Genomic DNA, 23,366 nt, shown 5'->3' with positions numbered 1-23,366 from the left:
TCCTGGTCACGGGAAAGAGTTGTACTTTGTAACTAAGATCTCATTGCTTCTCAAAGGCTTATATACTCACTGCTCTTCTAGTCTTCTCTTGTGATGACTATCACAGTCTTGGGAGAACACACTGAGAAACTCGAGTTTGTTTATGAAGAGGGGGAAATTTATGTTTTCTTAAAGATCTTAATTATAGATTCAAAAAGAAATGGTTAGCAAGCTGAACTAGCTTAAAGACATATTTTGTTTACAGAAAAAAAACCAAACCCAACAGTGTGCGTGTGAAGGGGAAAAGTGGATATGTGAGTGAAGACCCCAGCCCTATTCCAACAGTCTGTTGACGTCGTGGGCATGAAATACGGTTGTTTATAGGTTTTGGTAGGAGATTTCACACTAGATGCTTTGCTTTTCTCTGCAGGGGGTCGGAAGTGCTTAGGACCTCGCGTGAGGTACTTATAAATATTAACTTTATAAAACTGGTGTTGAAACAGAAACCTGTAGAACCAGACAGCAGAGCTCATTGATACAAACATACTGGGAACTGGCAAAGCTGCCTACAGAAGAAAGGGAGGAGATGAAGCCTGAAGACTGTTACCTATCCATGGTATCGATTGCATAGCAACTGAGACTTCTGTGGCTGGAGGTACTCTTCTGGTCTCATGCTTTGATTTGGACCTGTCCCTTTAGGCTACACTTCTACAGCTGATCCTGGCAGGGAAAAATAATCCTAACATGGAGTTAAACTCATATATATGTAGGTTTTTACTTAAGTGTATCAAAAAAGCTGTTGTAGTGGCATTGAATTCAGGAAAACACTATGGGAGAGCAGGAAGGCAGCAGAGTGACAGCTGGATTGCAAACAGACTTTGTGTGTTTCACTTCTGTATCGAGATGAACTGCAGAATATGGTGTCAGGATAAAGAGAACCAGATACTTGCATCATTATGAGATAACGTAATGATTATGTTTTACTGAACGGAGAAAAGTTTTAGCGGCTGAACAAATCCTCTGGCAGCAGCTTCTTTTTCCATTCCAAACACTTTTTTCCCCTCCTCAAACTGTGAGGAAAACTTGTGATGCCGCTTGTAAAAAGTAACACCGGTGAGCTGGCATTATTTAGGGGACAGGAGGTCACGTCAGCTGCTCTTCAGTGAGTGCAACAGATGTTCCTTCCTAAAAAGGACATGCTGTACTCTTTCTCCAGCTTTCTGGTGCTCCAAAAACCGTACATCAAGTGCTGCAGCTTTTGCGCAGAGGTCTTGGCATTAGATATTTTTAGTTACTCCTACACTCCTATGACTCAGCCCCTCTTTTGCACAAAAGAACACGGTTGGTTAAAGCCTTCCAAAAATTGTCAAGTGGGAAAACTTTACAATTGAAATGGATCATACCTCCAGGGCCTCGCTGCTGTATATTTGGATTCATTAATGAAGTCCTATGGTGGTCTTGGTGCTTTGCTTCTTTTCAGTGGAAAGAAACAAAAGGAGGACTAAGATATACTCCCTTAATGACTTTGCTACCTAAAAAGCCCAAATCTGATGTGAGGAAACATTGGACTGATTTTAGGCTGCTACTGGTTAATATCCACTGCTTAACTGATGAAGTGCAGTAAGTCCACCAGGAAAGAAAGATACTGTAAATGTGATTGAGAAAATGTACTGCCTTCAGCTTCAGTTTTGCATTTCAACTGACATTAGAGATGGCCAGTCTCCTTGTTCCTGTTCTGGGATTCCACCTGCTGGATTACATGATTATGTGATTTATCCATTTGTTTTGATAAATAAGTATCAACGTGTTTTGTAGATGAAAGTCCGTTAGTTTGGTGCTCAGTACTGATTTGGGCAGCTACCAAATAAGGCGATGCTGGGAAACTGCAAGGCTACTGAGCAGAAAGAGCAGTCACACCTGTATTGCTTCCCCTATGCTTTCTCTGACATTTGGGGCAGAATTTGCTGTTTGCAGTCCAAAGCAAGTAACAGCTAGCTAATAATACTTTTATTTACTTAGAGTTAGAGATTATTGGGAGGCAGTGTCATCTTTATGTCAGGAATTTAAAAATGTCTTTTTTTTTTTTTTGTTGAAAGACCAAATTTCAAAATGAGAGAGTGATGGAACAGGCTTCTGGATGCATTCTAGAAGGAAACAAGTGGGTTTTCATCTGATAATTCAGGAGTTAGTATACTTAAGTTCTTCTTCCTCTCTCCTTTTTCTAATTTTTATTTTTTCATTTAAAAAATACTATGCAGTCCTATCACAACATTCAGTCATGGACCTTATGTCAATGGCCTTCTCTTCATGAGACTGAGGTCAGATGCCAACTCTCCACAGGATGCAGATGCCATGTGGAGACCCCTTTATTTGGAGTTCAGTTCAAGCACAGGTTTTGTAACTCGTAAAACACTGTGAATTAGCAAATTGAAGCACCGCAGTAAGAGTCGAGCAGTGTGAAACTGAATAGTCTCTAGTTCCCAGTTATGTCAACCAGAGTTTTATACAGGCAGTCATTCCTCTGTTTGACTAGAAAAGTTCACAGAGTGTACTGGAGCTCATTGATTTTCATGTGACTTCAGGTTGCACTGGGACAAATCTAACTACTGCTACTGCACTTTTAACTATTCACCTTCCTCCTTGTTTAGACAAAATGAACTGGAGGAGTGGGAAATGGATGACTTGTAGAATTGCAAACTTTTAATAGAATTGGAATAATTCTCTTTTTGTTGCACAAAAAATGATGTTGGTAGCATTGTATTTCTTAAACTTGCTGTTGACCGGATTCTGAGGACAGAAATTTATCTGAAAGGCAAAAGTATCAGAGATGAGTTTCTGATGAAACCTGTAATCTTTCCTAGCTGTGTTTTGGTTATCTGAAATATTTTCTGTACTTTTTTTATATTGAAAAAAAAACCCCAACCACATGATCCATTCTGTAGATACACTTGCCACTCATTCTAGCAACAATGCTGATCAGCTGTTGAAAGTCGTGTGTTTTTATGATCTAATGTCCCTTTGCAACTCTGATTTTGAAATTATTTGCCTTATTTAGTAACCATTCTAGTTTTCTTGCTGCTTTTCATCTCTGAATTTTTCCTGCACTCTATAGCAGCACTCAAATCTTGTGCCAACGTTACATCATCCATTACGCAGCTGAATCTGAAAGTAGTATTGTCAGACTTTTTGGTTTCCTTTTAATGGCAGCTGCAGTGGTTCTAAAAACTCTTGGTCTGGGAAATCTTTTAAGATTAAATCCTCCAGTACAGTACAAGCTCTAGAAAGGCAAGGTCTCATTCAGAGCCCTACTGCTCTGTCTCATTGCACACATTGTTCGCAGCTACTGTGGTAACTACATTTAAGGTTTGCACCTTGAGCCTTAAAAGCTGTAAATCAGGAACAAGTCTTAATTAACGCCCTCCCCACTTCTGCAGGATTGCTTTGAAATGACAACACATTGCACGGGGTGGTGGGAAATTAATCTATATCCTCTTTCCCACCTCCTGAAACAGCCTGCAGCTGGGTTTCAGTAAGCCAGCCAGCTGCAGCGGTGGCCTTGCTGTTGGTACTCAGGGGCTTGGCTTCAGCCCAAGAGCAGGGCTGTTTTTCTACTGGTCAGATGTTGCATCTGAAGTGTTCGGTGCTGAATACACAGAGGGATGTGTGTTGTTCACCTGAATGCCATGTTTGTATTAGTGCAGTTTGCTCTGAGAGTAGTGTTTGGTTTATGTTTTGGGGTATTTTTTTTTGTGATAGGAGTTATATGATATGTTGTTACCCCGGAAACAGTAAGAAATACTGTCTTAAGAGATAAAGCTATTGTTTCCTCTGTTTTTAGCTCAGATGTTTTCCTCCTGTTAATAAACAGGATGGACATGGGAATTTAGGTTGGAAAATGTTTTGCGTTACATTTGTGAAGTCTTTTTCTTCAGGGTACTTTGCAGAGAGTGATGAGTCAATCTCAAAAAAATTCCTTTAAGTTAGGTGATTAGCATTATCTCTTTTACAGATGTGAAAGTGACATAGTGAGACTTGCTCAAAACCACCGAGGCACTAAGTGTCAAAATCCTGGAATTAAAACTGTAACTTTGACTGTTTTAGGTGAGGTCCAATAGGAGCAATAGGAGTCAGGTCAGGTGGTGAACAGCGAGACCTTGGCCACACTATGCCTTGTGTGAGCTGCACCTGAGCCCTGAGGTCACCAGTGATGGGTTCATTGGAGGTAATTTGTTTGGGAATCAGTTACATGTATTTACTTGAAATGTTTGTTGGTTGGATATAGTGGAATTTTTGTTGCAGGAGTTAGCAGTTTAGCATTTATATGAGCTGTTCAAACATGGCCAAGAGGTTATGTAACCTCCAAAACTGTATAGATCTCTTGAGGGAAGTCATTTTTAACCTTTCTTCTTAGTTTTCTTATTCCTTACTAGACTGGCAAAGAAACTGGAGTCTGGGGTTTGAAAGCAAAACCAGGCAAGGAGAAGATGCAATGAAGTATTTTGCTCAGACTTGAAAGCCTTCTGTAGCTGCACTTCTCCATGGTGTAGATTGTCTCCAGTTAGTAGATTTTGGTAGATAAAGGTTTTCTACTTCATTCACTATAACTTTATTTTGAAACTTGTTTTTGTTTGGAATGGAACAAAACTTCATTTTGTTCCAGTGTTGCTGAAGAGGGATGGTGACTACAAAGGTATATCTTCCTCTTCTCAGAGTAAGCTGCCTTGCAGCTCAAAGTTTCCATCCTTGAGGCAGTTTTCTTAGCCAGAGGTTAGTGTAGAAATATTAATTAATTCAAGCATCACACTCAATTTTAATGGCTGTGCCTCTACTACTGAATTGTGCATCACTAGAAAGCTGTACTGGCTGCTATGGATCAGTCATCTGTGGTGCTACGTTGTAACACGGCTTCTGGCATGGTCTGGTACCAAACTAGCTTTCCACCACGATTCCCAGGCAGCCTTTGGGAGCTGGTGTATGCTCCACAGGGCTCCTAATGGGTCACATGCGTCAGGCTGGCAGGGAAGAGTGTTGCCAGATGTGTTTACTTGTGGTCTTATCTAACTTTTCCCAGTGGGGCTGCTCAGCCTCTTGATGAATTTGGCCTATTAATGCTTTTTAAAGGGATTAAAAGCTCTTATTTTGTTAGTGATTTTTTTTTTCCTTAAGAATAATGCTTTCAGAGATCCAGAATCATTCTGAAGTGACTTTTTTTTGTTGCTGTTAAATTAAGCATCAAGTGAAAACCAAGTCTTTATACTATCTCTGCTGTTGACTTAGCCCCAGAGGAGCTGCCATGTCAGCCTGTGGGGCATTTCACAATGGAAACAGCATTAGCAGGCACTCAGCCATCTCTTTTTCTCTATCAGACTCCCTCAAACCATACCATGGTTCCCTATGGGCAACTTGGACAGTTAAGAGAGCCCCAGGGGACCAATTTTGCTGGTGCACGCTTGCAGTTGAAAGGAAAGGAGGGTAGAAAGCAGAAATAGCATATGCTTCCTGCAGCCAAACCCCGATGCTGCCCTGGCACTGCAGTTTGTCTCACGTGGCCCTGAAGCACAGGCAACCACAGTGTGTATCAACCTTCAGAGAGGAGAATTTATCAGTAGAGTGTTTTGGCTTGGATTTGGTGAGTCTATGAAGGTGAGTAACGTGGCTGGGATGGTTTGCAAGGGTGCCACCCTGGATCCATGTGGCAACCTGAAGGGTAGTGGCATCCCGCACTGATTCTCCCTCTGTCCCTTCTTCCTCCAGTGCAGGGAAACCCTCTACTCCTTCTAAGTGAACTCGTTTTCCATATCTGGCTGCACATGGGTTCTCAATTTATAGTACTGTAGGTGAGGCTGGTCATTAAAGCAGCAGTGTATTCCCGAGGTGTTTTTTCCATTCAGAGGAGGCTCTTTGGAGCTACTCCAGATCATATGTGAAAGCCTTTTTTCCATTTAAGCAAACCCATTTTTCCACAGGCGGTTCCACCTGGCCCTCATCCCGGCGTGGAGCTGCTCCCAGAAGGGAGGCACCACGTTGTCCCTGACAGAATCCCAGTGGCATTGGGCAATGATGTTCTCTCTCCCCATGTTGGTGCAGCACATGAAGCCCCTCAGCTGCTTGGTATCTGAAAGAAACGTCCATGGGGTTGCACTTGGAGCCAATTTACATTTCCTGCTGGTTTAATAATCCTCAAGGGATGTGTAGGTAGTGGTTAGTCCCCAAAAGCCTGGCAGAGAAGTAGGGATCAATAAAGTAGAGATACCACTATTTATCCTTGGGCAGGAAATGTGTTCCTAGGAAGTTTTGGGTCTCTGCATTTTGAGGCTTTCAGGATGAAAGAGTGTGATACTTTTAGAGGAGGAGGGCAGAGGTTTAAGCATGTCCCTGCAGCATGGCGTGTCCCTCTTTGATGGGATGAGTTTAACAAGAGAATATATCTTTTGGTCAATAAATCAGATTGATATGTTTTTCTAGAAGCTGGCAGTGGACAAGACTGTACACAGGAATGTGCTTGGAGAATTAAAAATAATGAACTGGTGAAATGTAAACATGTAAATCCTTTCACCATTTTCGTAGAGAGCTCTTTCCCACACCCTAACATCCAGAAGTCCCTTCTAAATGCAAACCTGCAGCTATGCAATTATCAGTAACTCATATTAAAGCTAACTTAACTACAGTTATACTCTTGGGATGTAACATAGATAATTAAATAGTGATCTTTTCCAAATCTTGCTGATTATTCAAATTTGTTTTATTCTGAACGTTCTTGGCTTTATTTGGCACATTTAAGAAACTCAGTTTTCTTTCTTTTGAAAATAAAAAAACATGTCTTTTTATATACACACTTTTTAGTATAAGTTGCATATACTTCAGATTTGCAAATAAATTAACTTTTCAAAGCATGTTCAGAAAATGAACAGGTTGAGAGGTTTCAATTTCTCTTTGTAGAACTTCCCTCTCCTGTGGTTTTTCCTTCTATGAAATGTGATTCTTTTGAAAGGCATTTCTTGGAATAGTTTGAAAGACTATGTTGTCTTTAAAGTATAAAAAAGGCACCACTACTTACAAATACCATGCCAAGGAGGGAAATGTTTCTTCATTATTAATGTTGTTCCTGAAGGTTTTATATTATCAGATTGAAGGGAATTTGAGAGCTCGTAGTTTGTAGTTTATCATAGGACTTTTTCCATAATACAGCGATATATCTGTGTGTGTGTATATATAAAAGCAACATCTAACCCTGTGCCATTAAACCCTCAGTGCTCAAAACTAAAACCATCTTTCTATGCCAGCCCTATAGGAATCCCGAAACTATCCCAAACCCAAGCTCTTTGTATTTCCTGTCTGTCTGGTAACTTTGGGAGCAGTCTTCATGTCACTTGGATCAATCAGCATTGTGTGGTTGAGCAGCTTCTTGGTAGGATAACAACGTACTTTATACACATGTTTTGGTGGCAACCATGGTGGCTTACAAGAAAATGAAGCTGATGTCTCATCGTGGTCAGCTTGGCACAAACAAAAAAGAACATACTTTTTTTATTCTGCTGTGTAAAAAGTGTTGCATGGCAGTTGTTGCTTTTGCACCAAGCATAGTCAAATGTGTGAGGCAGACATTCGTATGCCTTAAAATGACAGGAACTTTGTGGTAATAGTGTGATATTTCTGTGTAAATAGATTTGCTTGAGGAAGCCATGTAAAGAAACTACTTTATTTGTAAAGAGAACTATTTTTTTTCTAGATACTTAGTTTGGGTAAAAATGAGCTTGGTTTGATGTGAGAACAAGTTGCTGTAATTGAAACAGACATTTTCTCAACTTTCAGAGTCCCAAAAGGAGGAATTTCACACTCTAGTAAAGCTGTGTAAACTCTGAACGTCTGCAAGTAAGCAGTCAGTTGTACTGCCAATAAGCACTAATGCCTTTCCATATGAAATTCTGCTGTGAATTTCTACAACTCCTGGAATAAGCTTTAAAAATGTTTATTCATTGTAACTTTATCTTTGGGTTAAAATTTTTTCTACCTTCATCAGCAGTGGAAGCTGAGTCAAGTCATGCCCTGGGCGGTGAATGGTGTTTGCAAGCGAGAGGAAAATTGTAATGTAGGAAAGTTGAGACGTTATGTCTAAAAGGTACAGTGAACAAGGAGTGACCAGGGTTTCCAGGAAAGAACAAGTTATATGCAGGAATTGACGTGGCCTTGAGAAAAGACACTAATGTAGAAGTGGAAAAGATAGACTTTTTATGAAGTTATATAAATACCCAGAAGCTTGAAGATCAGAAAACCTCAGTTTTTCAAGCTTTAGACAGTTCATGCTACAACATTAGACAGCGCTTTTTTTTCCCCCTGTTTATATGTTTGTGGGAAGAGACACAGAACAGAAGGACTGGTTTTTGTTCCTCCAACTGTGGTTGATAAGGTTTTTTTAATCATCTTATTCTCAACGTATTTCCCTGTTTGGGGCAGTAATTTCCATGGGAAATAGTCATGAATTGTCCCCTCATTTTTATTTCCACTTTTTTCTTCTCAAATTCAGAGTTAGTTAATTCTAAATCAAGTTAGTATTTTTAAAAAGATTTGAAGTCCTTCCAAACTCCTTACAGTTACAAAACTTTCTGAGATTATTTTGTCACCAAATGGATTCACAATTTTTCTCCTTCTGTTTTTTGATGAATTTTCTGAACCTTGAATGTAACAACTTCTTCTGTGAGAAGAGAAAGAGAAGCTGTCTCCAGATAACTACTGGATTCTGGAGACAACAGATAAGTCTCCTGCATATCTGTAATTGCAGTTATGATCTGCAGTAACCTTTTATCTTAAATATAATTAGTTTAAAAAGGGAATGAGAAGCTAGGGAAGCAAGGAATACAGACTTTATCTTTAAGTGGCTATGTGGTGGTAGTAGTAGTTTGGAAGAGGTCAACCAGTTCTTTGCAGTAATATTTTAAAGTTCAAGTAGCCAAAAATAGCGCTGTTTGTTCTCTCGTAAATGTGGATACAATGGTAACTTTTGCTGCTTTTTCAGAATGGATGCTTATCCATAGTTTGAGGTGATATATGGTTGTTTTTATAAGATTTATTTGTTGGCTAAATCAGCGATTTATTTTAGATATGGGAAAAATAAAACATGTTCTCTTTTTATAGAATTTTTATAGCTTAAAAAAAGAGTCCCAAACCATAAACTGTCCAACCAGCTGCAGAAGATAAATGAAGAACAACTAAGGTGGTACATTAAAAAATGTTAAGTATGGTCATGTTTAATGTTTCCATGTGGTTGCCATTTTGACAACCAAGAATTCTCAGAGCTCGTGAACTGAGACAATGCTATTCAAATTGAAAATGCTATCTGATCATGCAGCAGTGCTGATTTCTGGGCAAATAGTTGATTCTGCTCCCTTTAGCTGCAAGCAGAAGCACAAGACCAAGCTCTTCCCTGAGTTGTCTGCATTTCCTTGAGCTGAGCATATCCCATCCCCTCTGATATCTCTCAGTGTATGATATGGGTGCTGAAACATTTTCTATTTGAAACTGGCAAGTACAGATGTGGATGAAATATTTAAAGTGGATATTTTTGTATTGCTTAGCTTATCTCCTCACTGTAAGGAGGACTGGAATCATGTCAAGTTATTTTCAGGAATTTTCTTTAGGCTGTATTTGTGGCATTGAAAATCAGCAGTGAGCTCTTAAGTAAAAAGCAGATTAACAAAAACTCAGTAGCCAAAGAACGCAAAAACTGTTTTCCTCTCAAAAGATTTGACTTTTAGCTATGTTGTTGGGTTTCTCCAGACCATGATGATCTGGAGAACTGACACCTTGTGCCTCTTTGAGCCTATACTTTTCAGTGAGGATAAGCACCTTGCAACTATGAATGGCCTGACTGACTTGGATGGAGTTCTTGTGCCTGTTTCTTCTCTTTTCCATTAGCTTGCAAGACTCTTTTGATGTACTTTATGTAAATTAATAGTCACACTGTGGCTCTAGGAGTATAAGCCGTTATGGGACTTATTGCAGGTTTGGGACTTGTTTATTTAAAAAAAAAATGAAGATCATTGATTGTCAACTAGGAAAAATGAGGATTTAATGTGGGTAATCTTCTAGATGACTTGAAAATATCCTGTAATAGCATTATGATGCAAACACTGCAAAGCCTGAGTCCCAGCAGAGAACATTAATACAGCTTTCATTTGTCTGCATGACCCCACCCTTCACTACTTAGATTAAACAGCAGGAAAGGAAAGAAAACCTCCCTCATAGCTTTCCAAAACAATTGCAATAGTTTTGTTCCTTTTGCTTTAGTTTGGCTTGCAAGAATTACAGCCTTGGCTTCACTGCTACTGCTATAATTACAGCTGCAAAAGGATTTCAGTTACAGCACCCTTTTTTCACACCATCATACCTTTTCAGTAGGCTCCTTTTTGGGGAATGACATTTTCCGTGTGGTGTGGCAATGAGAAGTAGAAGAAATGGGACTTCCTCTTATTGTCCTTCAGTTTGGACGAGTTTGGAAAAATACCCACTTGAAGCATTTGAATGTTTTAAACTTTTTAATGTCTCCACATACAGCTTGCTTTCAACATGATGTGTAGATGCAACTACTTAAGACAGAAATAGTATTCCTCAAGAAGAGGAGGCTGAGGGGAGACATGATCACTCTCTTACAGCTACCTGACAGGCAGTTGTTGTGAAGTGGGGCTCGATGTATTCTCCCAACTATTGGAGGTCCCAGTCTGTTGGAGATGAGGAAAAAGTTTTTCACTGAGATGGCACAGGTATCCCAGAGAGGTGGTGGAGTCACTATCCCTGGAGATATTTACAAGATGTATAGATGAGGTGCCGAAGGACATGGTTTAGTCATGGACTTGGCATTGTTGTGTTAGTGATTGGACTTGGTGGTCTTTTCGAACTGAAATAGTTCTATGATCATGTCCCAGCTAAGATTATTATACTAGTAGCTAGTACTAGAGACCCAAGATATTTAAACTGACTCCCAATAAGATTAGGAGTTGACTGTGAGATGAATGAAAGGGAGTACACGTCCACCTGTGTACTGAAAGGTGAATCTGGAGATACAAACCCGTTCTATTCCAGAGTGGTTTGATGTGGACTGAATGTGACAACGCTGGTTGTAAGTGTTACCTTGTGAGCATACTCATTCCAAATGTTTATATCTTGGAAAGCCTACTAAAATGTTTATCTGAGCTTTTTCTTTTTTTTCCCCCCGAGTTGGAGTCTTCAGTTACTGCCAGGGAAGAAAGGTGGAGCAAATATACTTTATAACTACAACAGAAGCAGAACAAAGCAATTATCAAGACTGTTGCCTATTAGAAGCAGAATTCCAATTGTGTGTTTGCTTTCCCCCCCCCCCCCCCCCCCCCACATGTACTTTACCATGTGGTGGAGGTGAGGTGAAAGATTCAGGAAACTATTCCTAAATAAAAAGGGATTCGATTAATTATTCTTTCAGCTGGAATCAGCTGGCATAATCTGTGTTTGATTCACAGACCAGATACTTGGGCTTGGAAGGTTGGTATCTGAGACATTGGAATAAGAACTATTGGCTGCAGGACTCATTATTTGAGAAGTTCAGTAAATTTCTACCCATTAAGCTGGAATGGATAAAAAGCTTTTCTTTGACCAAGTGCTTTAAAAATAATTACTAAAGGTGAAAGGGAGTGAAGGATGTGTAAAATACCACTTTTGAGGTGAGCAAGTTTTTGATTGTGGGGTGTTACAAGTGTGTTTCGAGCCTGCACAGCCACAGTGGAGCAGTGGTGTTCCCCTGCACCTCTGAGGCAATGGTTTCATCAACTAGGTGCACAGGTTTTCACTTTTCTTTTTTCTTTTGCCTTTGTTTTCATCAGTAGAAATGATTCCTGGACTTTTTGTATCAAGTAAACCACATTTTGTTTGACTAGGACAATTTTCCCCACTTTGAGTTTCCAAGGAAGGAGATTAACAAACCTTGGTGACTATTATTCTGAATCCCAGGGTGGTTATGGCCTCTCCCAGGGAGACAATTTTCATTTTCATTTCCATTTGCATTAGCCAAGAAAGCAAACTGGCAAACCTGCCGTGTTTATGTAATTTAATCTTTGTAAACCAGATAACATTATTGTGGTTTATGTGCTGTACAGAGAATACCACAAGTATCTCAATTACTATTTCCTAAAGCATTAAGGTTTAACAGCACTGTATGTATCTGTCTTGCCCAAGGATTTGAAGTTTTAGTAAAATGTTTCATCCATCTACAACGAACTGGAGAAATGCTGACAGTGAACACTTGTTACTTTAGGATCCTCAGGAGGATTTGTAATGTATTTTTATGTTGTTTGGGTTTTTTTTGTTTACTTTTTTAAATGCCCTTTCCAAAGAAAAGATGTGGTTGTTAATTTGGTCGGCTCTAAAGGTAGACCTTTGAGATTATATGTGCTGCAGACTGGCAGTTAAAGGAGTGGAAAAGTCAATTGAGGCTATTTCTACATAACGGAAAGGGTTTTCCTCTCAGAGGCCTTGGAAAAAATTGCTGGAGGTGGATACCTGCTACCGTAACATGATCTTTATTTTTCCCTTTTTGTTTCCTTTTTAAATGTCATATGCTGAGAGAAGCCTCTTCTTTACTGAAGAGCAGTGGTAAAAATGGGTTTCTGTGGAAAGAGAATTCCACCCACTTTAAATGGAACGAAAATCTAAAAATCATTCTATGTTTTTAACCAAGTGGAGCTAAGTAAACCTTTTCTTTTCATTCTGTCACCTGTGAGGTCTCATTTTAGTTTTCCTTGCCTGTCTGAGGTCTTTTTAAAAGGAATCAGATCATCTGTGGGTGGCCATGAATAATTTCTGCCACCTAGATTTAAACACCTGCTGTGTTACATGAAGCTTTTTACGGGATAGTTTTCCATTCTTGGTTAAAAGCTTTGTACCTATTGAGCCACACTATACTGGTAAGTGTAGAGTATCAGTTTGCCTTTGTGCTGTTGTTTGTGGGTGTCTTCATGATTTCAGGGTATTGACATTTAAAGCTGTCATACTTGAAATCAGTTTGGATGGTGAGGAAGCTGAGAGTAGGTTTTTGGATGCATGCATTTATCTCTACAGAGAAAAGGTGGAGGTGCAGTGCATTTTCAGATAGGTTTCTCAACTCACATCCCTTCCCAAGTTGTTCACTAAGATGATAAAACATTTCTGACCTATTGCCTGGTTACTTCATGGCATCTGTGACAAGGCCATCAGTACTTGTGGTAAAGCAGCCCTTTGTCCCCTCAGAATTGATATGGGAGTCTTCCTCTGTGATTGTAGCCTCTTCAGAATAAAGTTTTGATGCATTCATGAGAACAAATCGTAGCAATAAAATTGGCTCATCATTTGATGATAGTGGTAAAACTGTTCATATACAAAGGCAAAAGTGCTTCATTGGATGATTTAATATTTTCATGTTTCGTGAAGTTCATGCTGTGCTTTTAATGGATTTGTAGATATGGACAACACCAAGCACTGTTTACCAGAAATAAACATAATAGAGTGGTCTGGGAACTTAAGAGGTCTTAAAGACTGTCTGAGAAGCTTTCTGGTTCAATATTGTTAACTCTTTGAAATTCTTGCAATGCAAGGGAAATTCCAGCAAGCATTAAGGGTTTTAAAGTGTCAATATACCAAAAAAGGGTAAGAATGCTGATCTGAAAGTCTGTAGGTTGACATCATACAAGCAATATAGTGGAATGCAAGTGTGTCATGTAATTGTTCAAGAAGCTATTAAAAGAACAGTTGGATTTATTTTTAAAAAGGATAAAAAACCCCAACCCCTGAATAATGAAATGATGGAGATGGTGAGCTTGCTCAGCTGAAGGTAGCTGTGAAGGTGTAATAGAGGTTTAAGGGCTTGCAATTTCATTTAGTGTTTTAGGCACTATCTTTTTTTTTTAAATAAAAAAGATTGTACAAAATCTGTAGATGTAAGAGTTAAAATACAGCAGAGTGATCTAAAAAGATGCCAGCATAGTGTTATCAATTGACGCTATTTTGAGTGACATTCTTCAGGGATCAATAGCAAGCTTAAAATTATTATAACCATCAAAGATGTGAAAAAGAAGTACACAATTATTTTTGCACATAACAGGAAAACACTTGGTTGAAAGGGGAGGATAGGAAATTTTTTATCAAGTGCTTTGCCGAGCCACTCAAGCGAAGTTTATTTTAATCCAGTTAAGAGTGAGGTCATACATCCAGGAATGAAGAATGTGAGTCCCACCTACGAAGGGAGAAGCAGGGGGCCTTGAAGGATTTCGGGGTCATAGCAGACCAACAATTTAACATGACTTCCCAGCGTGATGGTTGCCAAAAAGGAGTAATGACTTCTTTGGATATACTGAGAGAATAGTATCTTGGAGTGTTTCTTCCTGTCTATAGATCACTGCTTTGCCCAGGGCTAGAGTTATGTGTTCATAGATGAGATGTTTTCTGTTTAGATGATGTTGTAAACAGCTATAAAACCTGCTCAAGGGAAGGCCTCACTTAGAAATCTGAACTAGTCACAGTGTTTATTTTAATGAAGGCCAAGAGGCACCTAAGAAGGTATTAGTAGCCTAGTAGAGAAAGGCATGACGAAAACCTGTGACTGAAAGGTGATGCCACACACATTTAAAGAAGCTAAACCCAGGACTTCTTAAGTTCAAAAAGGATTACTGTAGACCTAACCATATGCATTTCTGGAAAATATACCATAACTAAACAAATGATTTCATGTAGTGGAAGATTAACAAATGAGATGTAATGTTTAGGATATAGAAGTAGGCAGACTATCATTTAGTCTATTACTACCTCTTGGGATCATTTATTTTTACAAAATGAAGAATTTCAAGGAGGATCATTAGTATCCCAGTGTTTGTTTCTAAGAGTTTCCTGTTGATAAAATAGGGACAACTTATAACAAAGCAAAATCAGTTTCTCTGTGTTGGGTTTTTGAAGCAGTACCAAACTGGAGAGATAGGATAAAATCCCATGGCCAGTGGGATAAAAAAAGAGCAGGATGTGGTTTGTGTCTGGGACTGAAGATACAATTTCTAAACCAGCAGTACAGAAATTAAGATAAAGAAATGACAACTTGCCTGTGCCAGCGGGGGTGTATTTAATACATTCACAGCACAGTTCTGTGAACATAACGTGCTGTGGGTAAATGTCCAAGTCTAGGCAAAACCATGGACCATGACTTGGTGTTTGAGCAGGCTGTGCTGAGAGGTAGCTGCATGCTTCTGACCTGTGGCTGTTTTGTAGAGGACTCTGTGTCTTGTATCTGACCACTAAAGCTTCCTAGACAGCTATTTTTTCTTCTGTTTTCTTTAGCTATGACTAAGCATTTAGAGTGATGGGGATTTTAAGGATTTTATATGTTCTGCTTGTAGGGCCAGAGCTTTGCCAACCTGATCTGTGGCTTTATTTTGCTTCTCCATTTCTCCATCACTCTGTCTTTCCCAGGCTCTGAGTGTCATGCTTCTGATGTGCTTGCAGCGCTCTCAAAGTATTCCCTGGCCTCTGCAAATGCATTTTGCAATGTCTGTTTTTCCTTCAACGTGCTTACTGTTCTGTGATCTACTTTTACTTCAGTACCTCATCCCAGCCAATCTGGAAATGAACAGACTCTAGAAAAACATGTTCCAAAAGTTCATGCAGTAAGAAGACTAAAGAAAGGTTTCACCCTTGAAAATGAAACAACCTCAGCTTTGACCTGCTTTCATAGCTAGGGCAAACATATTTATTGCTGTTGGTGCTGTATGCTGTAAAAAGCTGCTTCCAAGCTTGGTGCCACTGAGCACGCAGGCTTTGAAAGATGAGTTTACCCAAGGGCAGTGATGCTGTGCTACGTGTTCCCAGGCTGGAGGGTAGATGCTCTCATTCCCTTTGGAATGGGAAATGAGAGTCAAAGCAGTACCTTCTTGGCTGGTGATGGTGAAAGCTTCCTCCTGGCAGGAGAGTCTGCCACGGTCAGTGTCAGAAGTGTTATCAGCCTGCACCATACAACTGGTTCCAGTTGGTGTATACTTGAGACTTGGAGGGATGCTTTTCTCCACAGTACTGACTCTTGGGTTTTAGAAGGTTGGTGTTTACAGAGGAGGTCATTTGTTATCACAGCCCTTTATAGAAAATGTACAGCATTCTCAGGCTACCACACAAATGTTGATGATGGAGAAGGAAGCAGTAGTTACTTCTGGGTCCCCCCAAGAGAAGAGCTGGGCAAGAAAAGGAACTGCAGAAGAGAGATGAGTTTCATGATAATGTTACGTAGTGCTTAGTGTGCTGTCATCTCATGTTGAAATTACAAAAGAATCCCAGAGTGGTTGGGGTTGGAAGTCACCTCTGGAGATCCTCCCGTCAACCGCCTGCTAAAGCAGGTTCACCTCTATCACATTTCCAGGTGGGTCTGGAAACCTCCAGAGAAAGAGACTCCACACCTTCCCTGGGCAGCCTGTGCCAAGGTTTGTTCACTCTCACACCAAAGAATTTTCTCCTAATGTTCAAATGGAACTTCCTGTGTTCCAGCTTATGCCTGATACCCCTTGTTCTGTCACTGGGCACCACAGAAAACAGACTGACCCCATCATCTTGACACCCATCCTTTAGGTATTTATGTGTGTGTTGATAAGGTTCCCTTTCAGTCTTTTTTTGCAGACAGGTCTTGCAGGCTTTCCTCATTAAGGGAGATGTTCCAAGCCCCTAACCATCTTGGTTTTCTTTATTTTCCATCTTTACAATACAAAATAGTATCTAGTGCATTACATTATGTCTCCCTAAAAACATAATTTGAAAGAGCAATCCCCAACTCTCCTCTCCTGATACTTTCTCACTTACTACTCAAACTTGCTATAGCCTTTCAGACTCTCTTCAATGATTTACATGTATTGCAGTTGAGTAGGGAGGCTTACTCTACCTTTTCCTAGCTTTGATTGCATCTCTTGTCCTGCCCCAAACCAGATAATCTAGTTATCTGTTTAGAGTCACTGCATATTGTCTAGAGTAATCTTCTGCATAAGACGTAAATTTCTGTTGCCACTGAAGTGTTACATGTTTTGGAAGTGAGAAGACTCTGAAGAAGTGCTGCTGTTAGGGTGAGCACTCTTGTCTTTGTTTAACAACATGTAAAATAGAAAGTGGTCAAATGCGGGCTTCAGATGTGTCAAGTGGCAATACCTGCACTTAAGCATACTTAGTTAAAACCTTAGTATGGTCAATGCAGTATTGCTATTGCAAAGGGCCACTTTTTCCATTCCCCATGAATGCCCCTCCAGCTTCAGAGTAGAGCTCTCAGCTTAGATCTGGGAAACTGTATGTTTTGCACTTATTTTTGGAAATATTTGCTTTGTTTGTTTTTAAAACCAGTGGAACTCACAGGGAAAGTTTTGGTTTTCCTTGGTTCCCCTGAGAAACCCTCGGTCATCCCACTCTCATCTGCCCAGTGAAACAATTGCTCTTTGTGGCCTTGAATGTCCTCCGGCCTAGCCATCTCTGGGAGCACTGAGCAGGAGGCTCTGCCTCTTCATGAGTGATCAGTGAAACAAAGGGAAGCTCAAGGGGGACAGGGACTTGTGGAGAGAGTCCAGCGCAGGGCTATCAAGATGATCAGGGGACTGGAGTATCTTCCGTATGAGGAAAAGCTGCGGGAACTGGGGCTGTTCAGCCTGGAGAAGAGGAGACTATGGGGGGATCCCATTAATATTTATAAATAGCTAAATGGTGGGTGTCAGGAGATTGGGGCAGCATTTTTTCATGCTGTATCCAGTGACAGGACAAGGGGTAATTGGATGAAACTGGAACACAAAAAGTTGCATTTAAACATAAGAAAAAACTATTTCCCTGTTGAGGTGAGGGAGCCCTGGCACAGGCTGCCCAGGGAGGGTGTGGAGGCTCCTTCTCTGCAGATTTTCAAAACCTGCCTGCACATGTTCCTGTGTGACCTGATCCAGGTGGGACCTGCTTCTGCAGAGGGGTTGCACAAGATGATGTCTAAAGGTCCCTTCCAACCCCTACCATTCTATGAAAAGCTGTATCCTTGCTGACATGAATGGTGAGCTTTCCATTCTGTTACCATTTCAAATGTAAATGGACTAAAGTGGTAGTGAGGCTTCTGAGGGCATTTCCCAGTTCTTTCTTTCTTCCTTTCGGTTTTGTGTTAGTTGTGAACAGAAGCTGGGAGCATGACACCAGTAGGGGGTTAGCAAAGTGGTGTCTGGATGATTGGAGAAGGAAAGAGGAGAATAGTGGGGAGGGAGATAACCCAGAGATAGAGTGTTCCTGAGGTGATCATCAGTGTGCTGATCTGTAAGTGTGTGCAGGAAGGGAGACCTAGAGGCTAATGAAGTATCCTTTGAGTTGTCCATAATACTTGTGCTATGTAATGAATGAGTTTTCTTCAACTCAATGTTACTTGGCTAATAATATTAACTAGGTTGTTACAAAATGGGAAATGGGAGTTCGTCATCCTTAGGGATTTCACTGTTTCCAGAACAGTAGGTTCCCTCACAATCTTCAGGTATCATAGCTCATGTGTGTACAGAAACCATAGCACAGGGGAGTAAATAGCTCAAACTGGGTACCCTGGCTTCAGAAGATTTCTAGCAGGTTTGTACCAAGCATGTGAAATATGAGTTGTTAAACCTAGAAGTAGACATCACAGAGGAGCTCTGTTCCTGTGTTTTAAATTCATATGGAAAATAGGTCATAATAACACTTCTCCCTTGTGGCTGTATTGATTTTTAAATCCAACTCTCAAGAGGATTCAATCAATAAATATTACCTCCATTTAATAATGGAAGAGTAGACTTGGGTCACGTTATTGCAACACTCCTCTCGGACCTCCATATGGAGCTATTAATTCTCCTGTGACAAAGAAGGATTTTTTTTTTTGTGTCTAAATATCTCCAGATTTCTTAAATAAGCTGTTCTCATCTCAATAGTATGTCACTGAAAGTATACAAACACCAGTCTTTTCATCCACTTAGCCTTTTTCTCTCGGGTAGATGCAAGCAGGGAGGGAGTCTGAGTAGTGTGTTGCTTTCTTTGCAAGAACCCAAGGCCAATTTCTATTAGCTTTACTCAAATGAATTAACATACTGTCAGTAAAAATGAAAGAAGATTACCATTGATATCTCTCTCTTCTTCTACTGAGAATTCTGCTTCCTTTCAATGCTACTATTTTTTTTCCCCTTTAGCTGTTTTTATGTAGAATCCTGGGCTTAAGTAGAACATTTCTTTGTTCCATACATGTGTTTCTTATAAAGCTGTATTGAAATGCTTTTTGTCACAATGGCACTGAAAGGATCCTAACAGTGTATTGTCAAGTCTTCAATTATAGTCACCTTAAAAGTAAATATCCATCAAAATCTTTTTTCTCCCTGCTATTGCTATGTTCCATAGCCATGCTTTCTGTCTTTCTTTCCCTGACTCTTCTAACAGATATTCAATCACCTTGACCATTACAGATAACAGGATTAGAACTGAGGGGACATCTGGGCATCTGCCAGTTGATTCAGACCAATGCTCTTCTCAAACAAATTCACTACAAATCTAGGGAATACAGCAGAATAATCTCATTCAGTCATTAGGTGTTTGACTTAATGATAATAAGGTGACCTGCTAGATACGAGACGTGCATACTTTATTACAGTGTGAGATAATGTGCCCTAGGATTCAGATCCAAGAAAGGGTGTTGATCCTGTTTCAATTCTCATAAACCTGTTAGAGGCTTGCTCCTCTTGAGATGACAGGCACCTCTAGATGAGAGCCTGCATTTAGTCATCCAATTTTTGTGGGATAGTCAGAGGGAAATGCTGAAAGGATGACAATCTCCTATATCTTAGCCTTCTGTGTGTCCTCTGGAGGATTGGAGGAAAAACCTTTTGATTACTTTGCCATTGCCTCCTGAAATTTGCTCAAAAAGAGGAAGGTGATTCTTCTGGTGAGCAAATAAGTGAAGGAAGAATGGCTGCTGTCTCTTATAGAGCAGTTCAGGGGTTTACTCATGATGCCTGTGGGCTGTGGTTTTGGGAAGGGGCTGGGAGGGTCAGTCTTTGGTTCTGAGGACAGCCTCTGTGCGAGATTTTGCACTGGAAGTTTGTTGGATGACATATACACACAACTGGTTTTATCCCTAGCTAGATGCATACAGGAATACAGTAAGAGAGTGAGCAAGCAAATACAGTATATGAACACTGAAGTTAACCATGATGACCAAACACCATTTCTCCAGATCCATGGGCTTTTATCAGACTTGTTATTTATGAAGACCCAGGAGCAGAGGGTCTTCAACTCCTTCTCCTCCAACAGCTTCATACACAGAGACCCTTGCATTCAGTTTTTGCATCAGGGCTGGAAGGAAATGATGTATAAAGGGGAACAGGTAGCTGAATTAATTGATATTCTGGTTCCAGTGCATTTTAAGACACTATTAAAGGAAATGTCTTTAAAGCTTGATTTTGGTAAAATCTTGTATAAGCAGAATGTGAAATGTAGTAACTCCAGTGGAATAGACAAGTATATTGATAGGATTACATATGTTTAGGGAGAGCCTGGATTTAATTATTGCCTCTATTCTCCATGTAATTCCCTGCTGAAATAGAATCTATTTTCAGAAAGACAATAAATTGAATAAATGTTTCAATTATTACCGCTGTTCTTCCTTCTTGGGTTCTCTCTGATCACCTAAGCACAGATCTTTATTTCACAAATACCCATCAGTATTTTTGTACTCTTGCTATTGCAGGTTATCCTGTCACATGTTATGGAGATTGGCTGTGTCTGGCCTAGTACCAGGAAAAAGCTGGGCATCTGAGCCCAGCAGGGCTCTTTCCTTCAGATGGGAGTAACAAGATTTTAAGTAGTTGAGAAATTTTCCTTACTTGTCATTTAAAAAACATTGATCAAGGTGAACTATAAAAGAGAAAAGGGGAATGGATGACAAAAACATAACAGAAAACTTAAGATCCAATAGAGAACCCAATGTTCAAATGTATAGATAGATTGTGAAACTATATTGCCATAATGCATTTTGGTACTGAGCTGGAAAATGAAGGTCCGAGGTCACCAACAGATTAGATCATATTTGGGTGGGGTGTAGTGACTTCTTTTGCTGATTGCCATGAAGGGATTATCGGTCATATATTGTTGCTGAGCCTTTGTAACCTTTGACATGGAATCTTCACAGTATTGATCACATTTCTCCCATGCAGACATCAGTAATACCTTTATCAGTCTGCAGCTGATAGCAGGCAGCCAGATGCACAGGGATAGTGAGCACTTACTGATACTCAGAGTGTGACTGTACCCAGCTGGGGTTTGGACTCACAGCTCTTCCCTGACTGTGTGAGGGCATCCTCGGAGTGCACACAGGAACCTGGGCGCCTGATGTTTATTTAACACCAAATTCTTTCAGGACTTGCTTTTTTCTCTCCCAAAACGTCTTTCCACTTATCGGCGTTAGCAAAGAGGGGCTGCTGGCCTAATGGAAACAGTTGTGTGTTTAAGTAACACATTTTGGGAGTGCTTCCTTTGTCCTCTTGCTTTCCTTCAGACTCGAGGGTGTGATACCCTGCAAATTCTTTACCCTTGTGTTTCCCTCGCAAACTTTGGGATTCTTTAGAAGCCTGTAAAGTTTGAAGTTTAGCAACAAAGTCTATCTGCCTACTTGTTGAATTGTAGCTATCACAAGATCTTAAAAGAAAACAGAAGCATGTATTACTGAAACATCAGGCCTCTGATTGCCTTCATATGCTATTAATTTTGGGGAAAAAAATCACCAATAGTGTTGTAAATGAGCTTTTAGAGACCAAGTAGACTTCTAGTTCTGCCTCTTTCCTAGAAAACAGTTAACAGATGTTCCCCCCCTTTAACTATAATAACATCTTTTTTAAAAGTAAATATAGATATATTTAAAAAAATATCTTGTGTGTGGAATGAAGACTAGATCTTTTCTAGACACTTTTGGCATGACCATGTTTTCATTTGATAAATTGTGGCTCTGAAGGCTGGTAGATGCTTGAGGTAAAAAAAAGGAATCACTAAAAAGGGAACAGTTTGTCTCCTGATACTGAGTTGAGGACTTACGTGGTAGCTGATGGAAGTGTTATGCTGGATTAGCATTAGCATGATGGCTTTTGTACGTTTTACAGCATTAACAAATTATCTACTAAATCAGGGTTGTCAAATCTATTTTGTGTGTTTTAAGGCTGTAAAAATTCCTATAGTCTATTATTAGTGCTTGTTTAAAACTTGAAATAAATATGTTTAGAATAGAAGTTTAAAGTTAAGTGTTTCAAAAGCCAGGTTCTTGAATTCATTCTAGTCATCAAACTAAACAGAGCTTGATTCTGAAAAGTACTGGAAAGCTGTGCTGAAAGCTCTGGAATCTATGTGTGGGTTGATGTCCTCGAGGTCCGAGAGCTTTCCCACAGAGAAAGAGAGAAACTCCAGAAAGTCTTGAGCAAGAATGAAATCAAGGGGCAACTGTGAAAGTCACCCTGACAGTTAAGTGGCTTCCTCACTTGATGCTATTGAGAATGACTTAATATTCATTGCTTTAAAGGACCACATCTAATCCTTTATTCCTGCCATACTTTTGCCATAGGTTGTGGGGAATATTTACATCTCAATTTATTTCTCAGCCCACTGGCCATAATTAAAAATGGAATTTGGCATTCTCCAGAGCCCCTGCTGGAGGCTCTCGCCATGTAGAAGAAGGGATCAGATGTGATGATTTATTGGGCTCATGTACGGTCCCCTGACTGTATTGTGGCACTGAGCCGAAAGAAATCTGAAATGACATCCAGTCTTCTCTGGCAACCACTCCCACCATGAGCAGAGTAAATTCTGTCCCTTAACTAAAACCTTGTCTTGTTCCATCCAAATTTGCTGTGTGGGAGCTCTTGGTAGCACAAAGTTAAGGCTGGAGAAGGCAGTGGCTGCTTGCCAAGGTGGTGTGCCTGTAGGATGTTGGAATCTCTTGCCTGTATTTGTGTTGTCACGATAGGCCTCAGGCTGTGCCTACAAAAAGCTGCAGAAAATGATTTCTTACAGTTATCACACTCCATTTTTAAGAGGGAATTGGAAGTGATGTTCAGATTCACAGCTCCAATGTTTGATCATTACTCCGTGATTACTTTTCAGTTCACTTTTATGACTTTTTGGTACTAAAGCCAAAGAGAAATGCAGTCATAAATCTGGTCAAGGCTTTGCTGCTTGCTTGTCCCCTGCTAAGCCAGAAAACAAAGTCCAGTTTCTACCACAGCATTTAAAAAATCCCACATATTCCTTTGAGGTGATTGTTCTGGGAAAGGATACGTCAAGCCTACTTTTTTTGTAGGATGAGCTTTTGGGACCATGGTGTCTTTTGAAGTGTTTACATGCTCTTAAAAGTATTT

The 23,366-nt window shown here is 40.0% G+C and overlaps 1 protein-coding gene across 2 annotated transcripts in view; it reads left to right on the top strand.

The window, feature by feature from the left end:
- The window catches only part of ITGA9 (integrin subunit alpha 9), a 222,723-nt gene that overhangs the window by 83,752 nt on the left and 115,605 nt on the right, over window positions 1-23,366 (top strand). The window lies entirely within an intron of this gene.

The sequence above is a fragment of the Colius striatus genome, chromosome 5, assembly GCF_028858725.1.
Source record: "Colius striatus isolate bColStr4 chromosome 5, bColStr4.1.hap1, whole genome shotgun sequence".
NCBI lineage: Eukaryota > Metazoa > Chordata > Aves > Coliiformes > Coliidae > Colius > Colius striatus.
Note: the sequence above shows the minus strand (reverse complement) of the source record. Positions and strands in the feature narration are given on the sequence as shown.